At 37.3% G+C, this 14,258-nt stretch overlaps 1 protein-coding gene and 1 non-coding gene across 2 annotated transcripts in view; both read left to right on the top strand.

The window, feature by feature from the left end:
* ERBB4 (erb-b2 receptor tyrosine kinase 4) overlaps nt 1–14,258 on the top strand; it is a 777,579-nt gene that overhangs the window by 271,216 nt on the left and 492,105 nt on the right. The gene's annotated exons all lie outside the window — the stretch shown is intronic.
* TRNAC-ACA (transfer RNA cysteine (anticodon ACA)) lies at nt 12,916–12,987 on the top strand. Its single transcript has one exon. It is a non-coding gene; the product is annotated as a tRNA-Cys (tRNA).

Raw genomic sequence — 14,258 nt, 5'->3', positions numbered from 1 at the left:
TTAATTCTCCCCATCATTAGCTTATTTTCACTGACACATCATTTGCTCTCTGTAGTTTAGCTTTCTTCATTTTTCTTCCAGTTTTATTGAAATATGACATACAACAATTAGTAAATTATAATTGACACTGTATAAGTTTAAGGTGTGTCTCATAATGATTTGACTTATGCATGTCATGAAATGATATCATAATAAGTTTAGTGATATTAAGAAGAGGTGGCAGGAATACAAAAAAATTTTATACAAACAAGATCTTCATGACCCAGAAAACCATGATGGTGTGATCACTCACTTAGAGCAAGATCCTAGACTGAAAAGTCAAGTGGGCCTTAGGAAGCATCACTATGAACAAAGCTAGTGGAGGAGATGGAATTCCATTTGAGCTATTAAAATCTTAAAGATGATGCTGTGAAAGTGCTGCACTCAATATGCCAGCAAATCCAGAAAAATCAGCAGTGGCCACAGGACTGGAAAAGGTTAGTTTTCTTTCAATCCTAAAGAAGGTAAATGCTGAAGAATGTTCAAAATACTTCACAATTGCACTCATCTCACATGCTAGTGAAGTAATGCTCAAAATTCTTCAAGTCAGGCTTCAACAGTATGTGAACTGTGAACTTCCAGATGTTCAGGCTGGATTTTGAAAAGGCAGAGGAACCAGAGATCAAATTACCAGCACCCATTGGATCATGAAAAAAGCAAGAGTTCCATAAGAACATCTACTTCTGCTTTATTGATTATGCCAAAGCCTTTGACTGTGTAGATCACAACAAACTGGAAAATTCTTCAAGAGATGGGAATACCTGACCACTTGACCTGCCTCCTGAGAAATCTGTATGCAGTTCAAGAAGCAACAGTTAGAACTGGACATGGAACAACAGAGTGGTTCCAAATCGGGAAAATAGTACGTCAAGGCTGTATATTCTCACCCTGTTTATTTAACTTATATGCAGAGTACATCATGCGAAATGCAGGGCTGGATGAAGCACAAGCTGGAATCAAGATTGCTGGGAGAAATATGAATAACCTCAGATATGCAGATGACACCATCGTTATGGCAGAAAGTGAAGAGGAACTGAAGAGCCTCTTGATGAAAGTGAAAGAGAAGAGTAAGAAGCTGGCTTAAAACTCATCATTCAAAAAACTAAGATCATGGCATCTGGTCCCATCACTTCATGGCAAATAGATGGGGAAACAGTGGAAACAGTGACAACTTTATTTTCTTGGGCACCAAAATCATTGCAGCCATGACGTTAAAACATGCTTTATCTTTAGAAGACAAGCTATGACCAACCTAGGCAGCATATTAAAAAGCAGAGACATTACTTTGTCAACCAAGGTCCATCTTGACAAATCTGTGGTTTTTCCAGTAGTTGTGTGGATGTGAGTCGGACTATAAAGAAAATTGAACACCGAAGAATTGATGCTTTTGAATTGTGATGTTGGAGAAGACTCTTTAGAGTCCCTTGGACTGCAGGAAGATCAAACCAGTCAGTGCCAAAGGAAATCAGTCCTGAATATTCATTGGAAGGACTGATGCTGAAGCTGAAACTCCAATAATTTGGCCACCTGATGCAAAGAACTGACTCACTGTAAAAGACCCTGATGCTGGGCAAGATTGAAGGGAGGAGGAGAAGGGGATGAGAGAGGATGAGATGGTTGGATGGTATCATCGACTAGATGGACATGAGTTTGAGCCAGCCTTGGGAGTTGGTGATGGACAGGGAAGACTGACATGCTGCAGTCCATGGGGTCTCAAAGAGCTGGACACAACTGAGTGACTGAATTGAGCTGAAATTTAGTGAACGAGGATGCGTGCTAAGTTGCTTCAGTCATGTCCGACTCTTTGGACCTGTGACCCTGTGGACTGTAGCCCACCAGGCTTTTCTGTCCATGGGATTCCTCAGGCAAGAATAGTTGAATGTGTGTCCATGTCCTCCTTCAGGGGATCTTCCTGACCCAGGGATTGAACTTGTGTCTCTTATGTCTCCTGGATTTGCAGGTGTCTTCTTGACCAGTAATGCCACTTTCCATATATATCACATGTTCTTTATCATCTGTTGATGAACACTTACATTGTTTCTGTATCTTGGCCATTGTAAATAATGCTACAACAAACATAAGGGTTCATATATCTTTCCTAATTACTTTTTGTTTTCTTCAAATAAATACCCAGGAGTGGTTTTGATGGATCATATGATAGTTCTATTTTTCGTTTCTGAGGAATCTCCGTACTGTTTTCCACAGTGGCTGTATCAATTTATATTCCCATCAAGAGTGGATAAGTTTCTTTTTCTCCACATCCTTGCCAGCATTTATTATTTGTTGTCTTTTTGATAATTATCATCCTTACAGATGTACAATGATATGTCATTGTGATTTTGTTTTGTACTTACCCTGATGATTAGTGATGTTGAGCACCTTTTCATAGGTACATTGGGCATCTGTGTATCTTCTTTGGGAAAAGGTCTATTCAGATCCTCTGCCCCCCCCCCCACCTTTTTTTTTTTAAAGTCAAGATTATTTTTTGTTGAGTTGTGTGAGTTCTTTGCATATTTTAAATATTAAGTCCTGTTTAGATATATTATTTGGAAATATCTTCTCCCTTTCTGTAGGCAACCTTTTAGTTTTGCTCATAGTTTCCTTCTCTGTGCAAAATCTTTTTAGTTTCCTATAGTCCCATTTGTTAACACTTGCTTTTATTTTCCTTGCCTGAGGAGACCTATCCCCAAAATTATTACTAAGACTGACATCAAAGAGCTTACATCTATGTTTTCTTCTAGAACTTTTATGGGTTCAAAACTTATGTTTACGTGTTTAATTCATTTTGACTTTATTTTTACGCATAATGTGAGAGAGTAGTCCAGTATGATTGTTTTGCATATGTCTGGTTTTATGTGTTTTTTATATAAAATTTTATATATAATAGTATAATAGTAATAGTAATAGTATTTATTTCTCCTCATTGTTAAACTATTTTAAGTGGCAATAGTTTGTTCTTTATGATTAATTAAAATACCAACATGAATCTTAAAGACTTTTTGCATCAAGAACCATTGTTGAACTAATGTTGCTTCCTGTGTAAGGCTTACTGAAGCCTCAAAAAAGAAAAATCATAGCGTTTGCTTCTTTATTTTCTCTACAGATCTTACATCACTCTTTGTTCTATCTGTTTTCTTTAATAGGTACAATTTCAGAATAGATTTTCTTCACTATCACTAAAGATCCAGCTTCTCTGGTGAAAGCTTCAAACATTTTTCTATTGACTTTCTTTCAGGCCTGGGAGAGGAAATGTTAACCTTTTGGCCTCTCTCTGGTATAATACATGAGTTTCATTTTTCTTTTATTTGTTATAACAAATTATAATATGTGGTCAGATATACCTCCAAGATTACAATCCAGATTGAAACTGAAGAAGTGTTTAAGGCCTCATTACCTTTGAAGGAGTTTTACTTTTAAATATATTTTAAATAAAGAAGTTATACAGGCAATAATCACTTTTTTAAAAGATTAACTAAGAATAGAATATATGAAAACATATATTCAACCCATTGCCTAAACTGATATTGATTAAGTAGAGTTTAATCCATTCACTTTATTCATTTTGTTTTTAGAAATTAAATGTACTTTTTATTCTTTAGGAAAAGGGAAATAGAGGAGAACTATTATTGTTATTGTAACTTTATTATAATATTGTTTATTTTTTTCTCAGAATCTGTTCTCCATAGAAGAGAAAGAAGTAAGATATAGTGTTTTGCTTATTTTTTTTTCAGCTAATATAATTGGAAAAGTATAGTCTTCACTATAACGTGTCGATATTACTTACTGGTTGCAAGACTGTGTTCATAAACTTGGACAGATCAATTATGGAGGCTGTTATGTTAATAAAATATATATACGGCATGGTAAAACTCCATGTTCTGGAAAAGCAGGTGTCATAAGCAGAATCCTAATGAAGTCCTAAAAATATTCTGCATGTTGAAGATGGACACATTTAGAAAATTTTGGTTAGACAGACATTATAAATAGCTGGAGTTTCCTCTCAGGCAAGATGGCTGTTTTGGAGAAGGTTTACAATCTTGATTTAAGAGTTCAGAAACTTAGGTTGGACAAAATAAGGAAAAGGAGGAAATTCAAAGTATGATGACTGAGTAAAAGTAAGCAATAGACTCTCAGGGCACACTTTCAAAGTCAGAGTTTCAGGAAAGATTAGACAAGAATGCTAACTGTTGAACAAACAACTGGACATGTCAGAGTATGAATAGATATTACAATATTAAAAATAGAAAAGGAAGAGAATTGATAAATTAAGGCATTTAAGGCTGGCCTTGGGTTTTGGGAATAAGCTAAAACAGGAAGAATGTGAGAGCAGAAGGGATGAATGGGAAGGTTACAGGGGTCAGTTATCCAAAGGATGCTGCTATTGGATGTAAGTGCTTAATAATAAATAATAGAGTGAAAAGGAACTGGGAAACTTGGAATAAACTAGGCTCCAAAACTGAAAAACAATTATGTTTATTTTTTGCTGTTCCAGAAAGCAGAATTTAGGGTCAATAGGCAGAGATTTTGACTTCCCTGGTGGCTCAGACGGTAAAGCCTCTGTCTCCAATGCGGGAGACCCGGGTTCGATCCCGGGGTCAGGAAGATCCACTGGAGAAGGAAATGGCAATCCACTCCAGTACAATTGCCTGGAAAGTCCCATGGACAGAGGAGCCTGGTAGGCTACAGTCCAAGGTGTCACAAAGAGTCGGACACAACTGAGCGACTTCACTCACTCAGGCAGAGATTTTAAGGAAGTATATTCTAGATCTAATTTTCAACTAACTTCTTCTATTTAATGTTATATAAAATTTGAATTACACTTTACCAGAGAGTCCCTCATCAGTAGAATTATGTAAATAGGTTGAATTTCTCTTAAGTGATAGCATATTGAGAGTTTCTATAATATGTAGAAGGCATAAGAAAATTATATCTCAAACTTTCAACTTTTTAAAGAATAGTGGGCTTTGGGGTGGGGTGAGGGCAAGGATTGGGAAGGGAGTAATCATCAGGTATTAGAACTCAACACAGAGATATTAATAAGATTGTGGGTAATAAATGTGATTTAATGAAATGAACATAAATCACATATGAATTCAATTGATTCAGCATTTTCTCTCAGCCTCTTCAACTATTGGAATTGGTACCTGGGTATAGCAGTTTTAAGCCCTGACCTGGAGTCAGGTGGCTGCATCTGAATAGTTTTAAGAACTTCAGATTCTCAACCTTGTTAACTTGACAAGAATTTTAGTATTCATACACTTTTAATAAAGATAATTACACTTCTACATTAACACTGAATCCATTTCTCTATGGCATCATTTATCTTACAATTGTTTAAATATTAAGAGCACTACTGTTTTATGTGAATACTTTTAATATCCATTTTCTCAAAGAAATGAGAATAAACCACTGTAGATAAATCACTTGTTACAGTAATTGACAAAACAATCACATTTATTAGCACTTCACTTGGGTTATCAATCCAGCTATCTCTGTAGTTAAGTAAGCAACTCAGTGGACATTTTAAGGTTCACTATATGGGCTTCCCTGGTGGCTCAGAGGTTAAAGCGTCTGCCTGCAATGCAGGAGACCTGGGTTCGATCCCTGGGTCGGGAAGATCCCCTGGAGAAGGAAATGGCAACCCACTCCAGTATTCTTGCCTGGAGAATCCCATGGACGGAGGAGCCTGGTGGGCTACAGTCCACGGGGTAGCAAAGAGTCAGACACGACTGAGCGACTTCACTTCACTTCACTTCATATACATACTTGAGGACTAGATATAGTCAAAGGATAAAGGGGTATAGAAAAACACTGCCAGTGTGAAACCCAGAGGTTCTTAGAGAAGACAGACATATACACAGATTATATGCATATTATATTGTGGTAAGTTATCGAATATATCTTTTTTTCTTTTGAATGGAACTCAGAAGAGAAAAAGTAAGAATGTTCCATGATGTAAGTAGCATTTTGAGAATTACCTACCACTAAGGAATTTTTGATTCTCCTTTCTTTGGTATGAATGAGGTCTTAATCTTGGAATTTGAGAGTTCTGGTGGACCTCTGTAAGAATCAGATTTAGTTACTGAGTGTAATGAATGGCAGGAAGAAGATAGAAAAAGTATTGTGGACTACAAGTATTTTTAGTTGTTTTCTGAAGATGAAACTATTTTTACTGTGTTTCTATAATGTATGTAAGTGATTATGCTTATGTGAAAGAAAATAATATAGTGATCCATAAGTAGAAATGTAAATTTCCTCTAAAATCTTTCTTCTTACCCTCATCCCCATTCCTTTCATCTTATCACACTCTGAGCCAGTCAATGATAATACTTTTCTACAAAGTCCTCCTGACCTTAAAAAATAAACACATAAACATGTATATTTACACAAATAGAATCATTCAATCTACACAGTACTGTGTAACAATTTTTTTCTGTTAATTAGTATGCTGTGAAAATTTCACATATTAATATTTATGTCTGTAATGTTCTCCTTTTTGTAACTGCATGACATTCCATTGTATAAATGTACTGTAATTTGATGAACCAATCCCTAATAGAGGTGTATCTGACTAGTTTCCAATTTTTCACTACTACAAATATGACTACCCCAAAGTCCAGTTGTAAATTACATTTTTTAATTAGGCTAAATTCTTAAAAGGGAAGTCAGCATAAAGGAGTTACGCACACTTTAAACTTGGGTATATATTGTCTCCAGTATTCTTTTTTAAATTATTTTTTAATATAAATTTATGTATTATAATTGGAGACTAATTACTTTACAATATTGTATTGGTTTTGCCATACATCAACATGAATCCACCATGGGTGTACACGTGTTCCCCATCCTGAACCCCCCTCCCACGTCCCTCTCCGTACCATCCCTCCTGGGTCATCCCAGTGCACCAGCCCCAAGCATCCTGTATCCTGCATCTAACCTGGACTGGCAATTCATTTCTTATATGATATTATATATGTTTCAATGCCATTCTCCCAAATTATCCCACCCTCTCCCTCTCCCACAGAGTCCAAAAGACTGTTCCATACATCTGTGTCTCTTTTGCTGTCTCACATACAGGGTTATCGTCACCATCTTTCTAAAATTCCATATATATGCGTTAGTATACTGTATTGGTGTTTTTCTTTCTGGCTTACTTCACTCTGTATCATAGGCTCCAGTTTCATCCACCTCATTAGAACTGATTCAAATGTATTCTTTTTAATGGCTGAGTAATACTCCATTGTGTATATGTACCATAGCTTTCTTATCCATTCATCTGCTGATGGACATCTAGGTTGTTTCCATGTCCTGGCTATTATAAACAGTGCTACGATGAACATCCCAGGGACGGAGGAGCCTGGTGGGCTGCAGTCTATGGGGTCACACAGAGTCAGACACAACTGCAGCAACTTAGCATGCATGCATACATGCATATATTGTCTATTACATTTCAAAAAGTTTTGTAAATGTGCCCAACACAATGCATTTGTTGCCACACCCTGGCCAGAATTGCAATAACAGCCATTTGAGCACTTAGTAACATAGAACATAAAAAATAGCATATCTTAAATTTGTAAATAATCATCACAAATTCCTGCTAAGTCGCTTCAGTCATGTCCAACTCTGTGCAACCCCGTAGACAGCAGCCCACCAGGCTCCTGCATCCCTGGGATTTTCACGTAAGAACACTGGAGTAGGTTGCCATTTCCTTCTCTAATGCATGAAAGTGAAAAGTGAAAGTGAAGTTGCTCAGTCGTGTGCGACTCTTAGCGACCCCATGGACTGCAGCCCACCAGGCTGCTCCATCCATGGGATTTTCCAGGCAAGAGTACTGGAATGGAGTGCCATTGCCTTCTTGGAGATTGCTTTCACTGAAAACTTCTTTTTTTATGTCTTTGTCTTTTTGATATTTATTGTTCTGTAAAGTACTTTTTATTCATTTTAAAACACCTTAAGATTATTAATCCCCTAATAAATTGTATCATAATTTGCAAATATTTTGCTTGCTTTGAATATAGCTTCATTTTGCTGTTTTTTATTCACACAGAAATTTCTGATATTAAGTAGTAATTTTTGTGAGTCATTTTGCATCTGGCTACAGATGCTTAAAAATGGAGATAAGAGTGCAGAATTTTGAGCCAGAAAGCTTGAATTAACATATTAGCCCCACTATGACTTAATATCTCTGTGCCTTAAGTCTGTACCTCTCAGTAATAGTTTCTTTCTCCTAGAGGATTAGTGTGCACACATAAATCAACAGAAGTAAAAGTATTTAAGAGGGTGTCTGTCATAATTAAGTACTCAAATAATGTTAGTTTTTATTATTATTTATATAAATATATATGTCCCCTTAATTTATTATTTAAAGCATTCAGAACAATGGGAAATGCTTAAAATGAGAGTGGTGATTATTTTTTGTTACTGTCACTAATAGAAATGGTCTTTAAATTCTAAAAGCTTTGAATATGTTGAAACGATGGATGATTTTAATTTTGCTTTTGAAAAAGTCATTTGTTTTAGTTACTACAGTAAAGCCTATGCTCTTCATAAATTTAGTAAATTAAGAAAATTATAACACAAAATAAATATCATAAGCCCCAAATAATGAAAATTTACATTTTCGTGGGTATCTTCAGGTCTTCATTTCCTACACAAATTGGTATTTTACATACAAAATACAAAATCAGATTTTGCATTCTCTTTTATAACTCATTATTTAATAATACCAATATTATTATGCCTGGGACCATAGCAATATTTCTGAATGAGAACAAGAAATTTCAGTGGAAGAGGGATCATGATCAGAAATGTTCTTAGGAAAATGTCAACGATATGTTTGAATGATGGATTATAATGAGAAAGATTTGATAGGAAAAAAGCTTATACAGCAAGTTTATCAATTTACATTAGGCTTTTACTAGTCATCAAAAAAAGTCCATAAATTAACTGTGGTTTAACTACAATAAATATATATTTCTCCTTCAAGTAAAAGAAATCTGGAGGTAATTATTTTAGAGCTGAGATGGCTTTCTGAACTTTATGATCCCACAATTCTATCTTGTTCCTATTTCATCCTGAGCATATGAATATATGAATATATGAATTTGCCATAGTCCAATATGGCTGCTTGAGTTCCAGCTATTGTGTCATGGTTCTAGCCAACAGGAGAGAGGCACAAGAACAAAGAATAAAAAGAGCATATACCCTTCTTTATATGTACTCTTCCTAAAAGTTGTACACCTACATCCACCTATATCCTATCGTCCAGAGTTATTTGTCATGACCACATTTAGCTAAAGGGAGTTAAATGTGAAAAATGGGGATTCCGTAATTAATGAAGAAAGAATAAATTCTGAATTTTGGTCTCAGTAGGCTTTTCAGTAGTTAAGATTTAGAATAAATGAAACTTGAACTGGAACAGTAAAAGCAGAAAGAGGGAAATGGATACACATGCCTATCAAAATATATTTTTTTCTTAAACTTCAATATTTGCTCTTGGCACCATAGAAAAACATTTTAAAAACTGAGTTAATTTATGCACAGGCAAGTGCATTGGTGTTACCTCTAAAGCTAGAAAAGTGAAAGTGGGAGTGTAGTCCTTCACTCACATGCCACTCTGCGACCCCTGGATGGTAGCCCACCAGACTCTGTCCTGTTAATTGTCTAGGCAAGAAGACTGGAGTGGGTAGCCATTCCCTTCTTCAGGGGATTTCTTCAGCCCAGAGATAAAATCCGAGTCTCCTGCATTTCAAGCAGATTTTTTACTGTCTGACCCACCAGGAAAACCTATCTAAAGATTAATGCTGTTTATAAATGTATAAATGTGTATATGCGAAGTATTTCCATCACTTACAGAAGGTCCACTCATGTCTCTTCCCATTCAATAACTACTTCCATAGAATCTACTATGTAGTTTATGTTAATATAGATATATATTGCCTGTTCTTAAGCTTTATATAAACACTATTCACAATATGCACACTTTTGTGATGGGTTTCTTTCTCTGAGCACACTGACTCAGAAATTTACCCAAAAAAGTAACATATTGATGAGGGAAAATAGCTGTTAACTGAAAAGAATAAACTTTACATATTTTATGTAATCATAGATTTTGAAGTGAACAGGTCTCCAACATACATGTACATATGAAAAAAAAAATGGTGAAAGTATGCTTCGTTTTTCTCTTTTACCTCAGTTCAGTTCCGTTGCTCAGTCATGTCCGACTATTTGCAACCTCATGAACTGCAGAATGCAGTCCTTGCAATGAACATCCAGGACTGATTTCCTTTAGGATTGACTGTCTTGATCTCTTTGCAGTCCAAGGGATTCTGAAGAGTTTTCTCCAACACCATAATTCAAAAACATGAATACTTCTTCGTTGCTCAATTTTCTTTATAGTCCAACTCTCATACCCACACATGACTACTGGAAAAACTGTAGCTTAGACAGACCTTTGTCGGCAAAGTAGTATCTCTGCTTTTTAATATGCTTTCTAGGTTGGTTATAACTTTTCTTCTAAGGAGAAAGTGTGTATTAAATTCATGGTTGCAGTCACCATCTGCAGTGATTTTGGAACCCAAGAAAATAAAGTCTGTCCCTGTTTCCATTGTTTCCCCATCTATTTGCCATGCAGTAATGGGCTTTTGAACTGTGGTGTTGGAGAAGACTCTTGAGAGTCCCTTGGACTGCAGGGAGATCCAACCAGTCCATTCTGAAGGAGATCAACCCTGGGATTTCTTCGGAAGGAATGATGCTAAAGCTGAAGCTCCAGTACTTTGGGCACCTCATGCGAAGAGTTGACTCATTGGAAAAGACTCTGATGCTGGGAGGGATTGGGGGCAGGAGGAGGAGGGGACGACTGAGGATGAGATGGCTGGATGGCATCATGGACTCAATGGACGTGAGTCTGAGTGAACTCCTGGAGATGGTGATGGACAGGGAGGCCTGGCATGCTGCGATTCATGGGGTTGCAAAGAGTCGGACATGACTGAGCGACTGAACTGAACTGAATGGGACTGGATGCCATGATGTTAGTTTTTTAAATGTTGAGTTTTAAACCAACTTTTTCACCCTCCTCTTTTTCTTTTTTTCCACTCTCTTCTTTCACTTTCATCAAGAACCTCTTTAGTTCTTCTTCGCTTTCTGCCATAACAGTGGTGTCATCTGCATATCTGAGGTTATTGATATTTCTCCTAGTAGTCTCGAGTGCAGCTTGTGCTTCCTCCAGCCTGGCATTTTGGATGATGTAATCTAAAATGACAATATACATCCTTAACACACTCTTTTCCCAATTTGGAACCAGTCCATTGTTAAATGTCCTCTACCCCATCATTCTTTAAATAAATGTGATCTGATCAAATGCATGACCATATATGAGATAGGATTAGAGTAAAATTAAGAATTGCTTTAATACCTAAATCCAAATTGTGTACTCATGTATGCAAAAAATTACTCAAAATCAGGAAAACTTGTATTCTTAGAGTAGGTAGGAGATTGGGGAGTCTGAAAAATTGAGTATTTGGGCCAGAATTTAATGCTACAAATTTGTTGACTATATTCCTTGGTCAAAAATCTTATATAGTTCAGGAAACTGAGGAGAAAAGATTGATATTGTGAATGTAAAGTGCTTATGTCTTTGTCCATTTGTGGCTCAGTGGTAAAGAATCCACCTGCAATGCAGGAGACTCAAGAGATGGGGATTTTATCCATGAGTCCAGAGGATCCCCTGGCGAAAGAAACAGCAGCCCACTCCAGTATTCTGGCCTGGAGAATCCCAGGAACAGAGGAGCCTCCATGGGGCCGCAAAAGAGTCAGACATGACTTAGCGACCAACAACAACAAATTTATTTTAGACGTACTTAAGTACTAATTTTGTATGTATGGATGTGAGAGTTGGACTATAAAGAAAGCTGAGCATCGAAGAATTGATGCTTTTGAACTGTGGTTTTGGAGAAGACTCTTGAGAGTCTCTGGGACTGCAAGAAGATCCAACCAGTCCATCCTAAATGAAATCAGAGCTGAATATTCATTGGAAGGACTGATGTTGAAGCTGAAACTCCAATACTTTGGCCACCTGATGTGAAGAGCTGACTCATTTGAAAAGACCCTGATGCTGGGAAAGATTGAAGGCAGGAAGAGAAAGGGCTGACAGAGGATGAGATGGTTGGATGGCATCACTGACTCAATGAACATGAGTTTTAATAAACTCCAGGAGCTGGTGATGGACAGGGAGGCCTGGAATGCTGCAGTTCATGGGGTCACAAAGAGTCGGACACAGCTGAGTGACTGAACTGAACTGAACTGAAGTACTAATTCATTTTTCCTCAAAATTTCTCATTATCATTCTAAAAGGGCAAACAAAGGAAAATATCTAAGTGGGAAATGTATGAGAAATAATTAAAATTACCAAGAAAACAGATAAAGCTAAAGACCCTTTCTAATCATCAAAGCATCAGATTGTTCAGTTCTTTAAATCAAAGCAAATACTCAGCACTCTTAAAATTTCTAGGTAATTAAATGGGTTCTGTAATTTGGCTACTTTGACTATAATCTTGCTGATACGGACAGTATTTTATTAATGATATCTCAAGGGGGATTTGCGGTAGCTTGAAAATTAATGAAATATTAATAACCAACAACTGAAGAAATGCAGATATGTCTGCTGTGGAAAAAAAACGTGACCTGCATGCTCCTTACCTTAAAAGTATTTTATTTATTTTTTTATTTGTGTTTGCATTTTAAGCATAATAATGTATGCTGTAACTTGAAGAGTGGGCATTTCACTAGAAATATAGTGTACATAATATGTGATCTTTGGCAAACCTTTCTGCAGAATAACATTTGGTAATTTGACTTGTTTGGGGGTGAAAAGGGACTTCCTGGGTGGCTCAGATGGTAAAGCATCTGCCTACAATGCAGGAGACCCGGGTTCGATCCCTGGGTCAGGAAGATCCTCTGGGGAAGGAAATGGCAACCCACTCCAATACTCTTGCCTGGGAAATCTCATGAACGGAGAAGCATGGTAGGTCACAGTCCATGGGGTCGCAAAGATTTGGACACAACTGAGCAGCTTCACTTGGGGGTTAAAATTAATTTTTTGCAATAAAAGAGTTGTTTATATTTTCATATAATGTAATATGTGACATAATCCTCTGACAGGAAACAGCTGAACTTCTTTGACTTCACATGAAAAATAAATACCTCACCTACAGAAGGAGAATGGCTAACCTTCTTAAGATGATTCTCTGTGATACTATACGGTAGGGCATAAAATTACTGAGTAGTAAGGAGTCAAATATTCACTCATAAAAAGGGAAGAATTCTGCCTACCCTAATGCATCATTCTAGTATGGGAAGGATCACTGGTCTCTGACGGAATTATACAGATATATGTGTTGAGAGTGGTGATACAGTCAAATGCTAAATTTCACCTAGTTTGTGGGAAAAAAAATATCAGTTTCACCAAATCATTTAAAACTTATTTGAGGGCACAGTGAAATTTGTTTCAGTTCAGTTCAGTCGCTCAGTCGTGTCCGACTCTGCGACCCCATGAATCGCAGCACGCCAGGCCTCCCTGTCCATCACCAACTCCCAGAGTTCACTCAGACTCACGTCCATTGAGTCCATGATGCCATTCAGCCATCTCATCCTCAGTCGTCCCTTTCTCCTGCCCCCAATCCCTCCCAGCATCAGAATCTTTTCCAATGAGTCAACTCTTCGCATGAGGTGGCCAAAGTACTGGAGTTTCAGCTTTAGCATCATTCCTTCCAAAGAAATCCCAGGGCTGATCTCCTTCAGAATGGACTGGTTGGATCTCCTTGCAGTCCAAGGGACTCTCAAGAGTCTTCTCCAACACCATAGTTCAAAAGCATCAATTCTTCAGTGCGGTCATGTCCAACTCTTTGCAAAGCCATGGACTATAATTCTCCAGGCCAGAGTACTGGAGTGGGTAGCCTTTCCCTTCTCCAGGGGATCTTCCCAACTCAGGGATCAAACCCAGGTCTCCCACATTGCAGGTGGATTCTTTACCAGCTGAGCCACAAGGAAAGCCCAAGAATATTGGAATGGGTAGCCTATCCCTTCTCCAGTGGATCTTTCCAACCCAGGAGTCAAATCAGGGTCTCCTGCATTGCAGGCAGATTATTTACCAACTGAGCTATGAGGGAGGGCATAGTTTTAAGCCATTACGTAAGCATTCAAATTGGGTAGAACTGAATAGA

This window comes from Capricornis sumatraensis, chromosome 3 (assembly GCF_032405125.1).
Source record: "Capricornis sumatraensis isolate serow.1 chromosome 3, serow.2, whole genome shotgun sequence".
Classification (NCBI taxonomy): domain Eukaryota; kingdom Metazoa; phylum Chordata; class Mammalia; order Artiodactyla; family Bovidae; genus Capricornis; species Capricornis sumatraensis.
The sequence above is the reverse complement of the archived record's forward strand: the minus strand, read 5'-3'. Positions and strand labels throughout refer to the sequence as shown.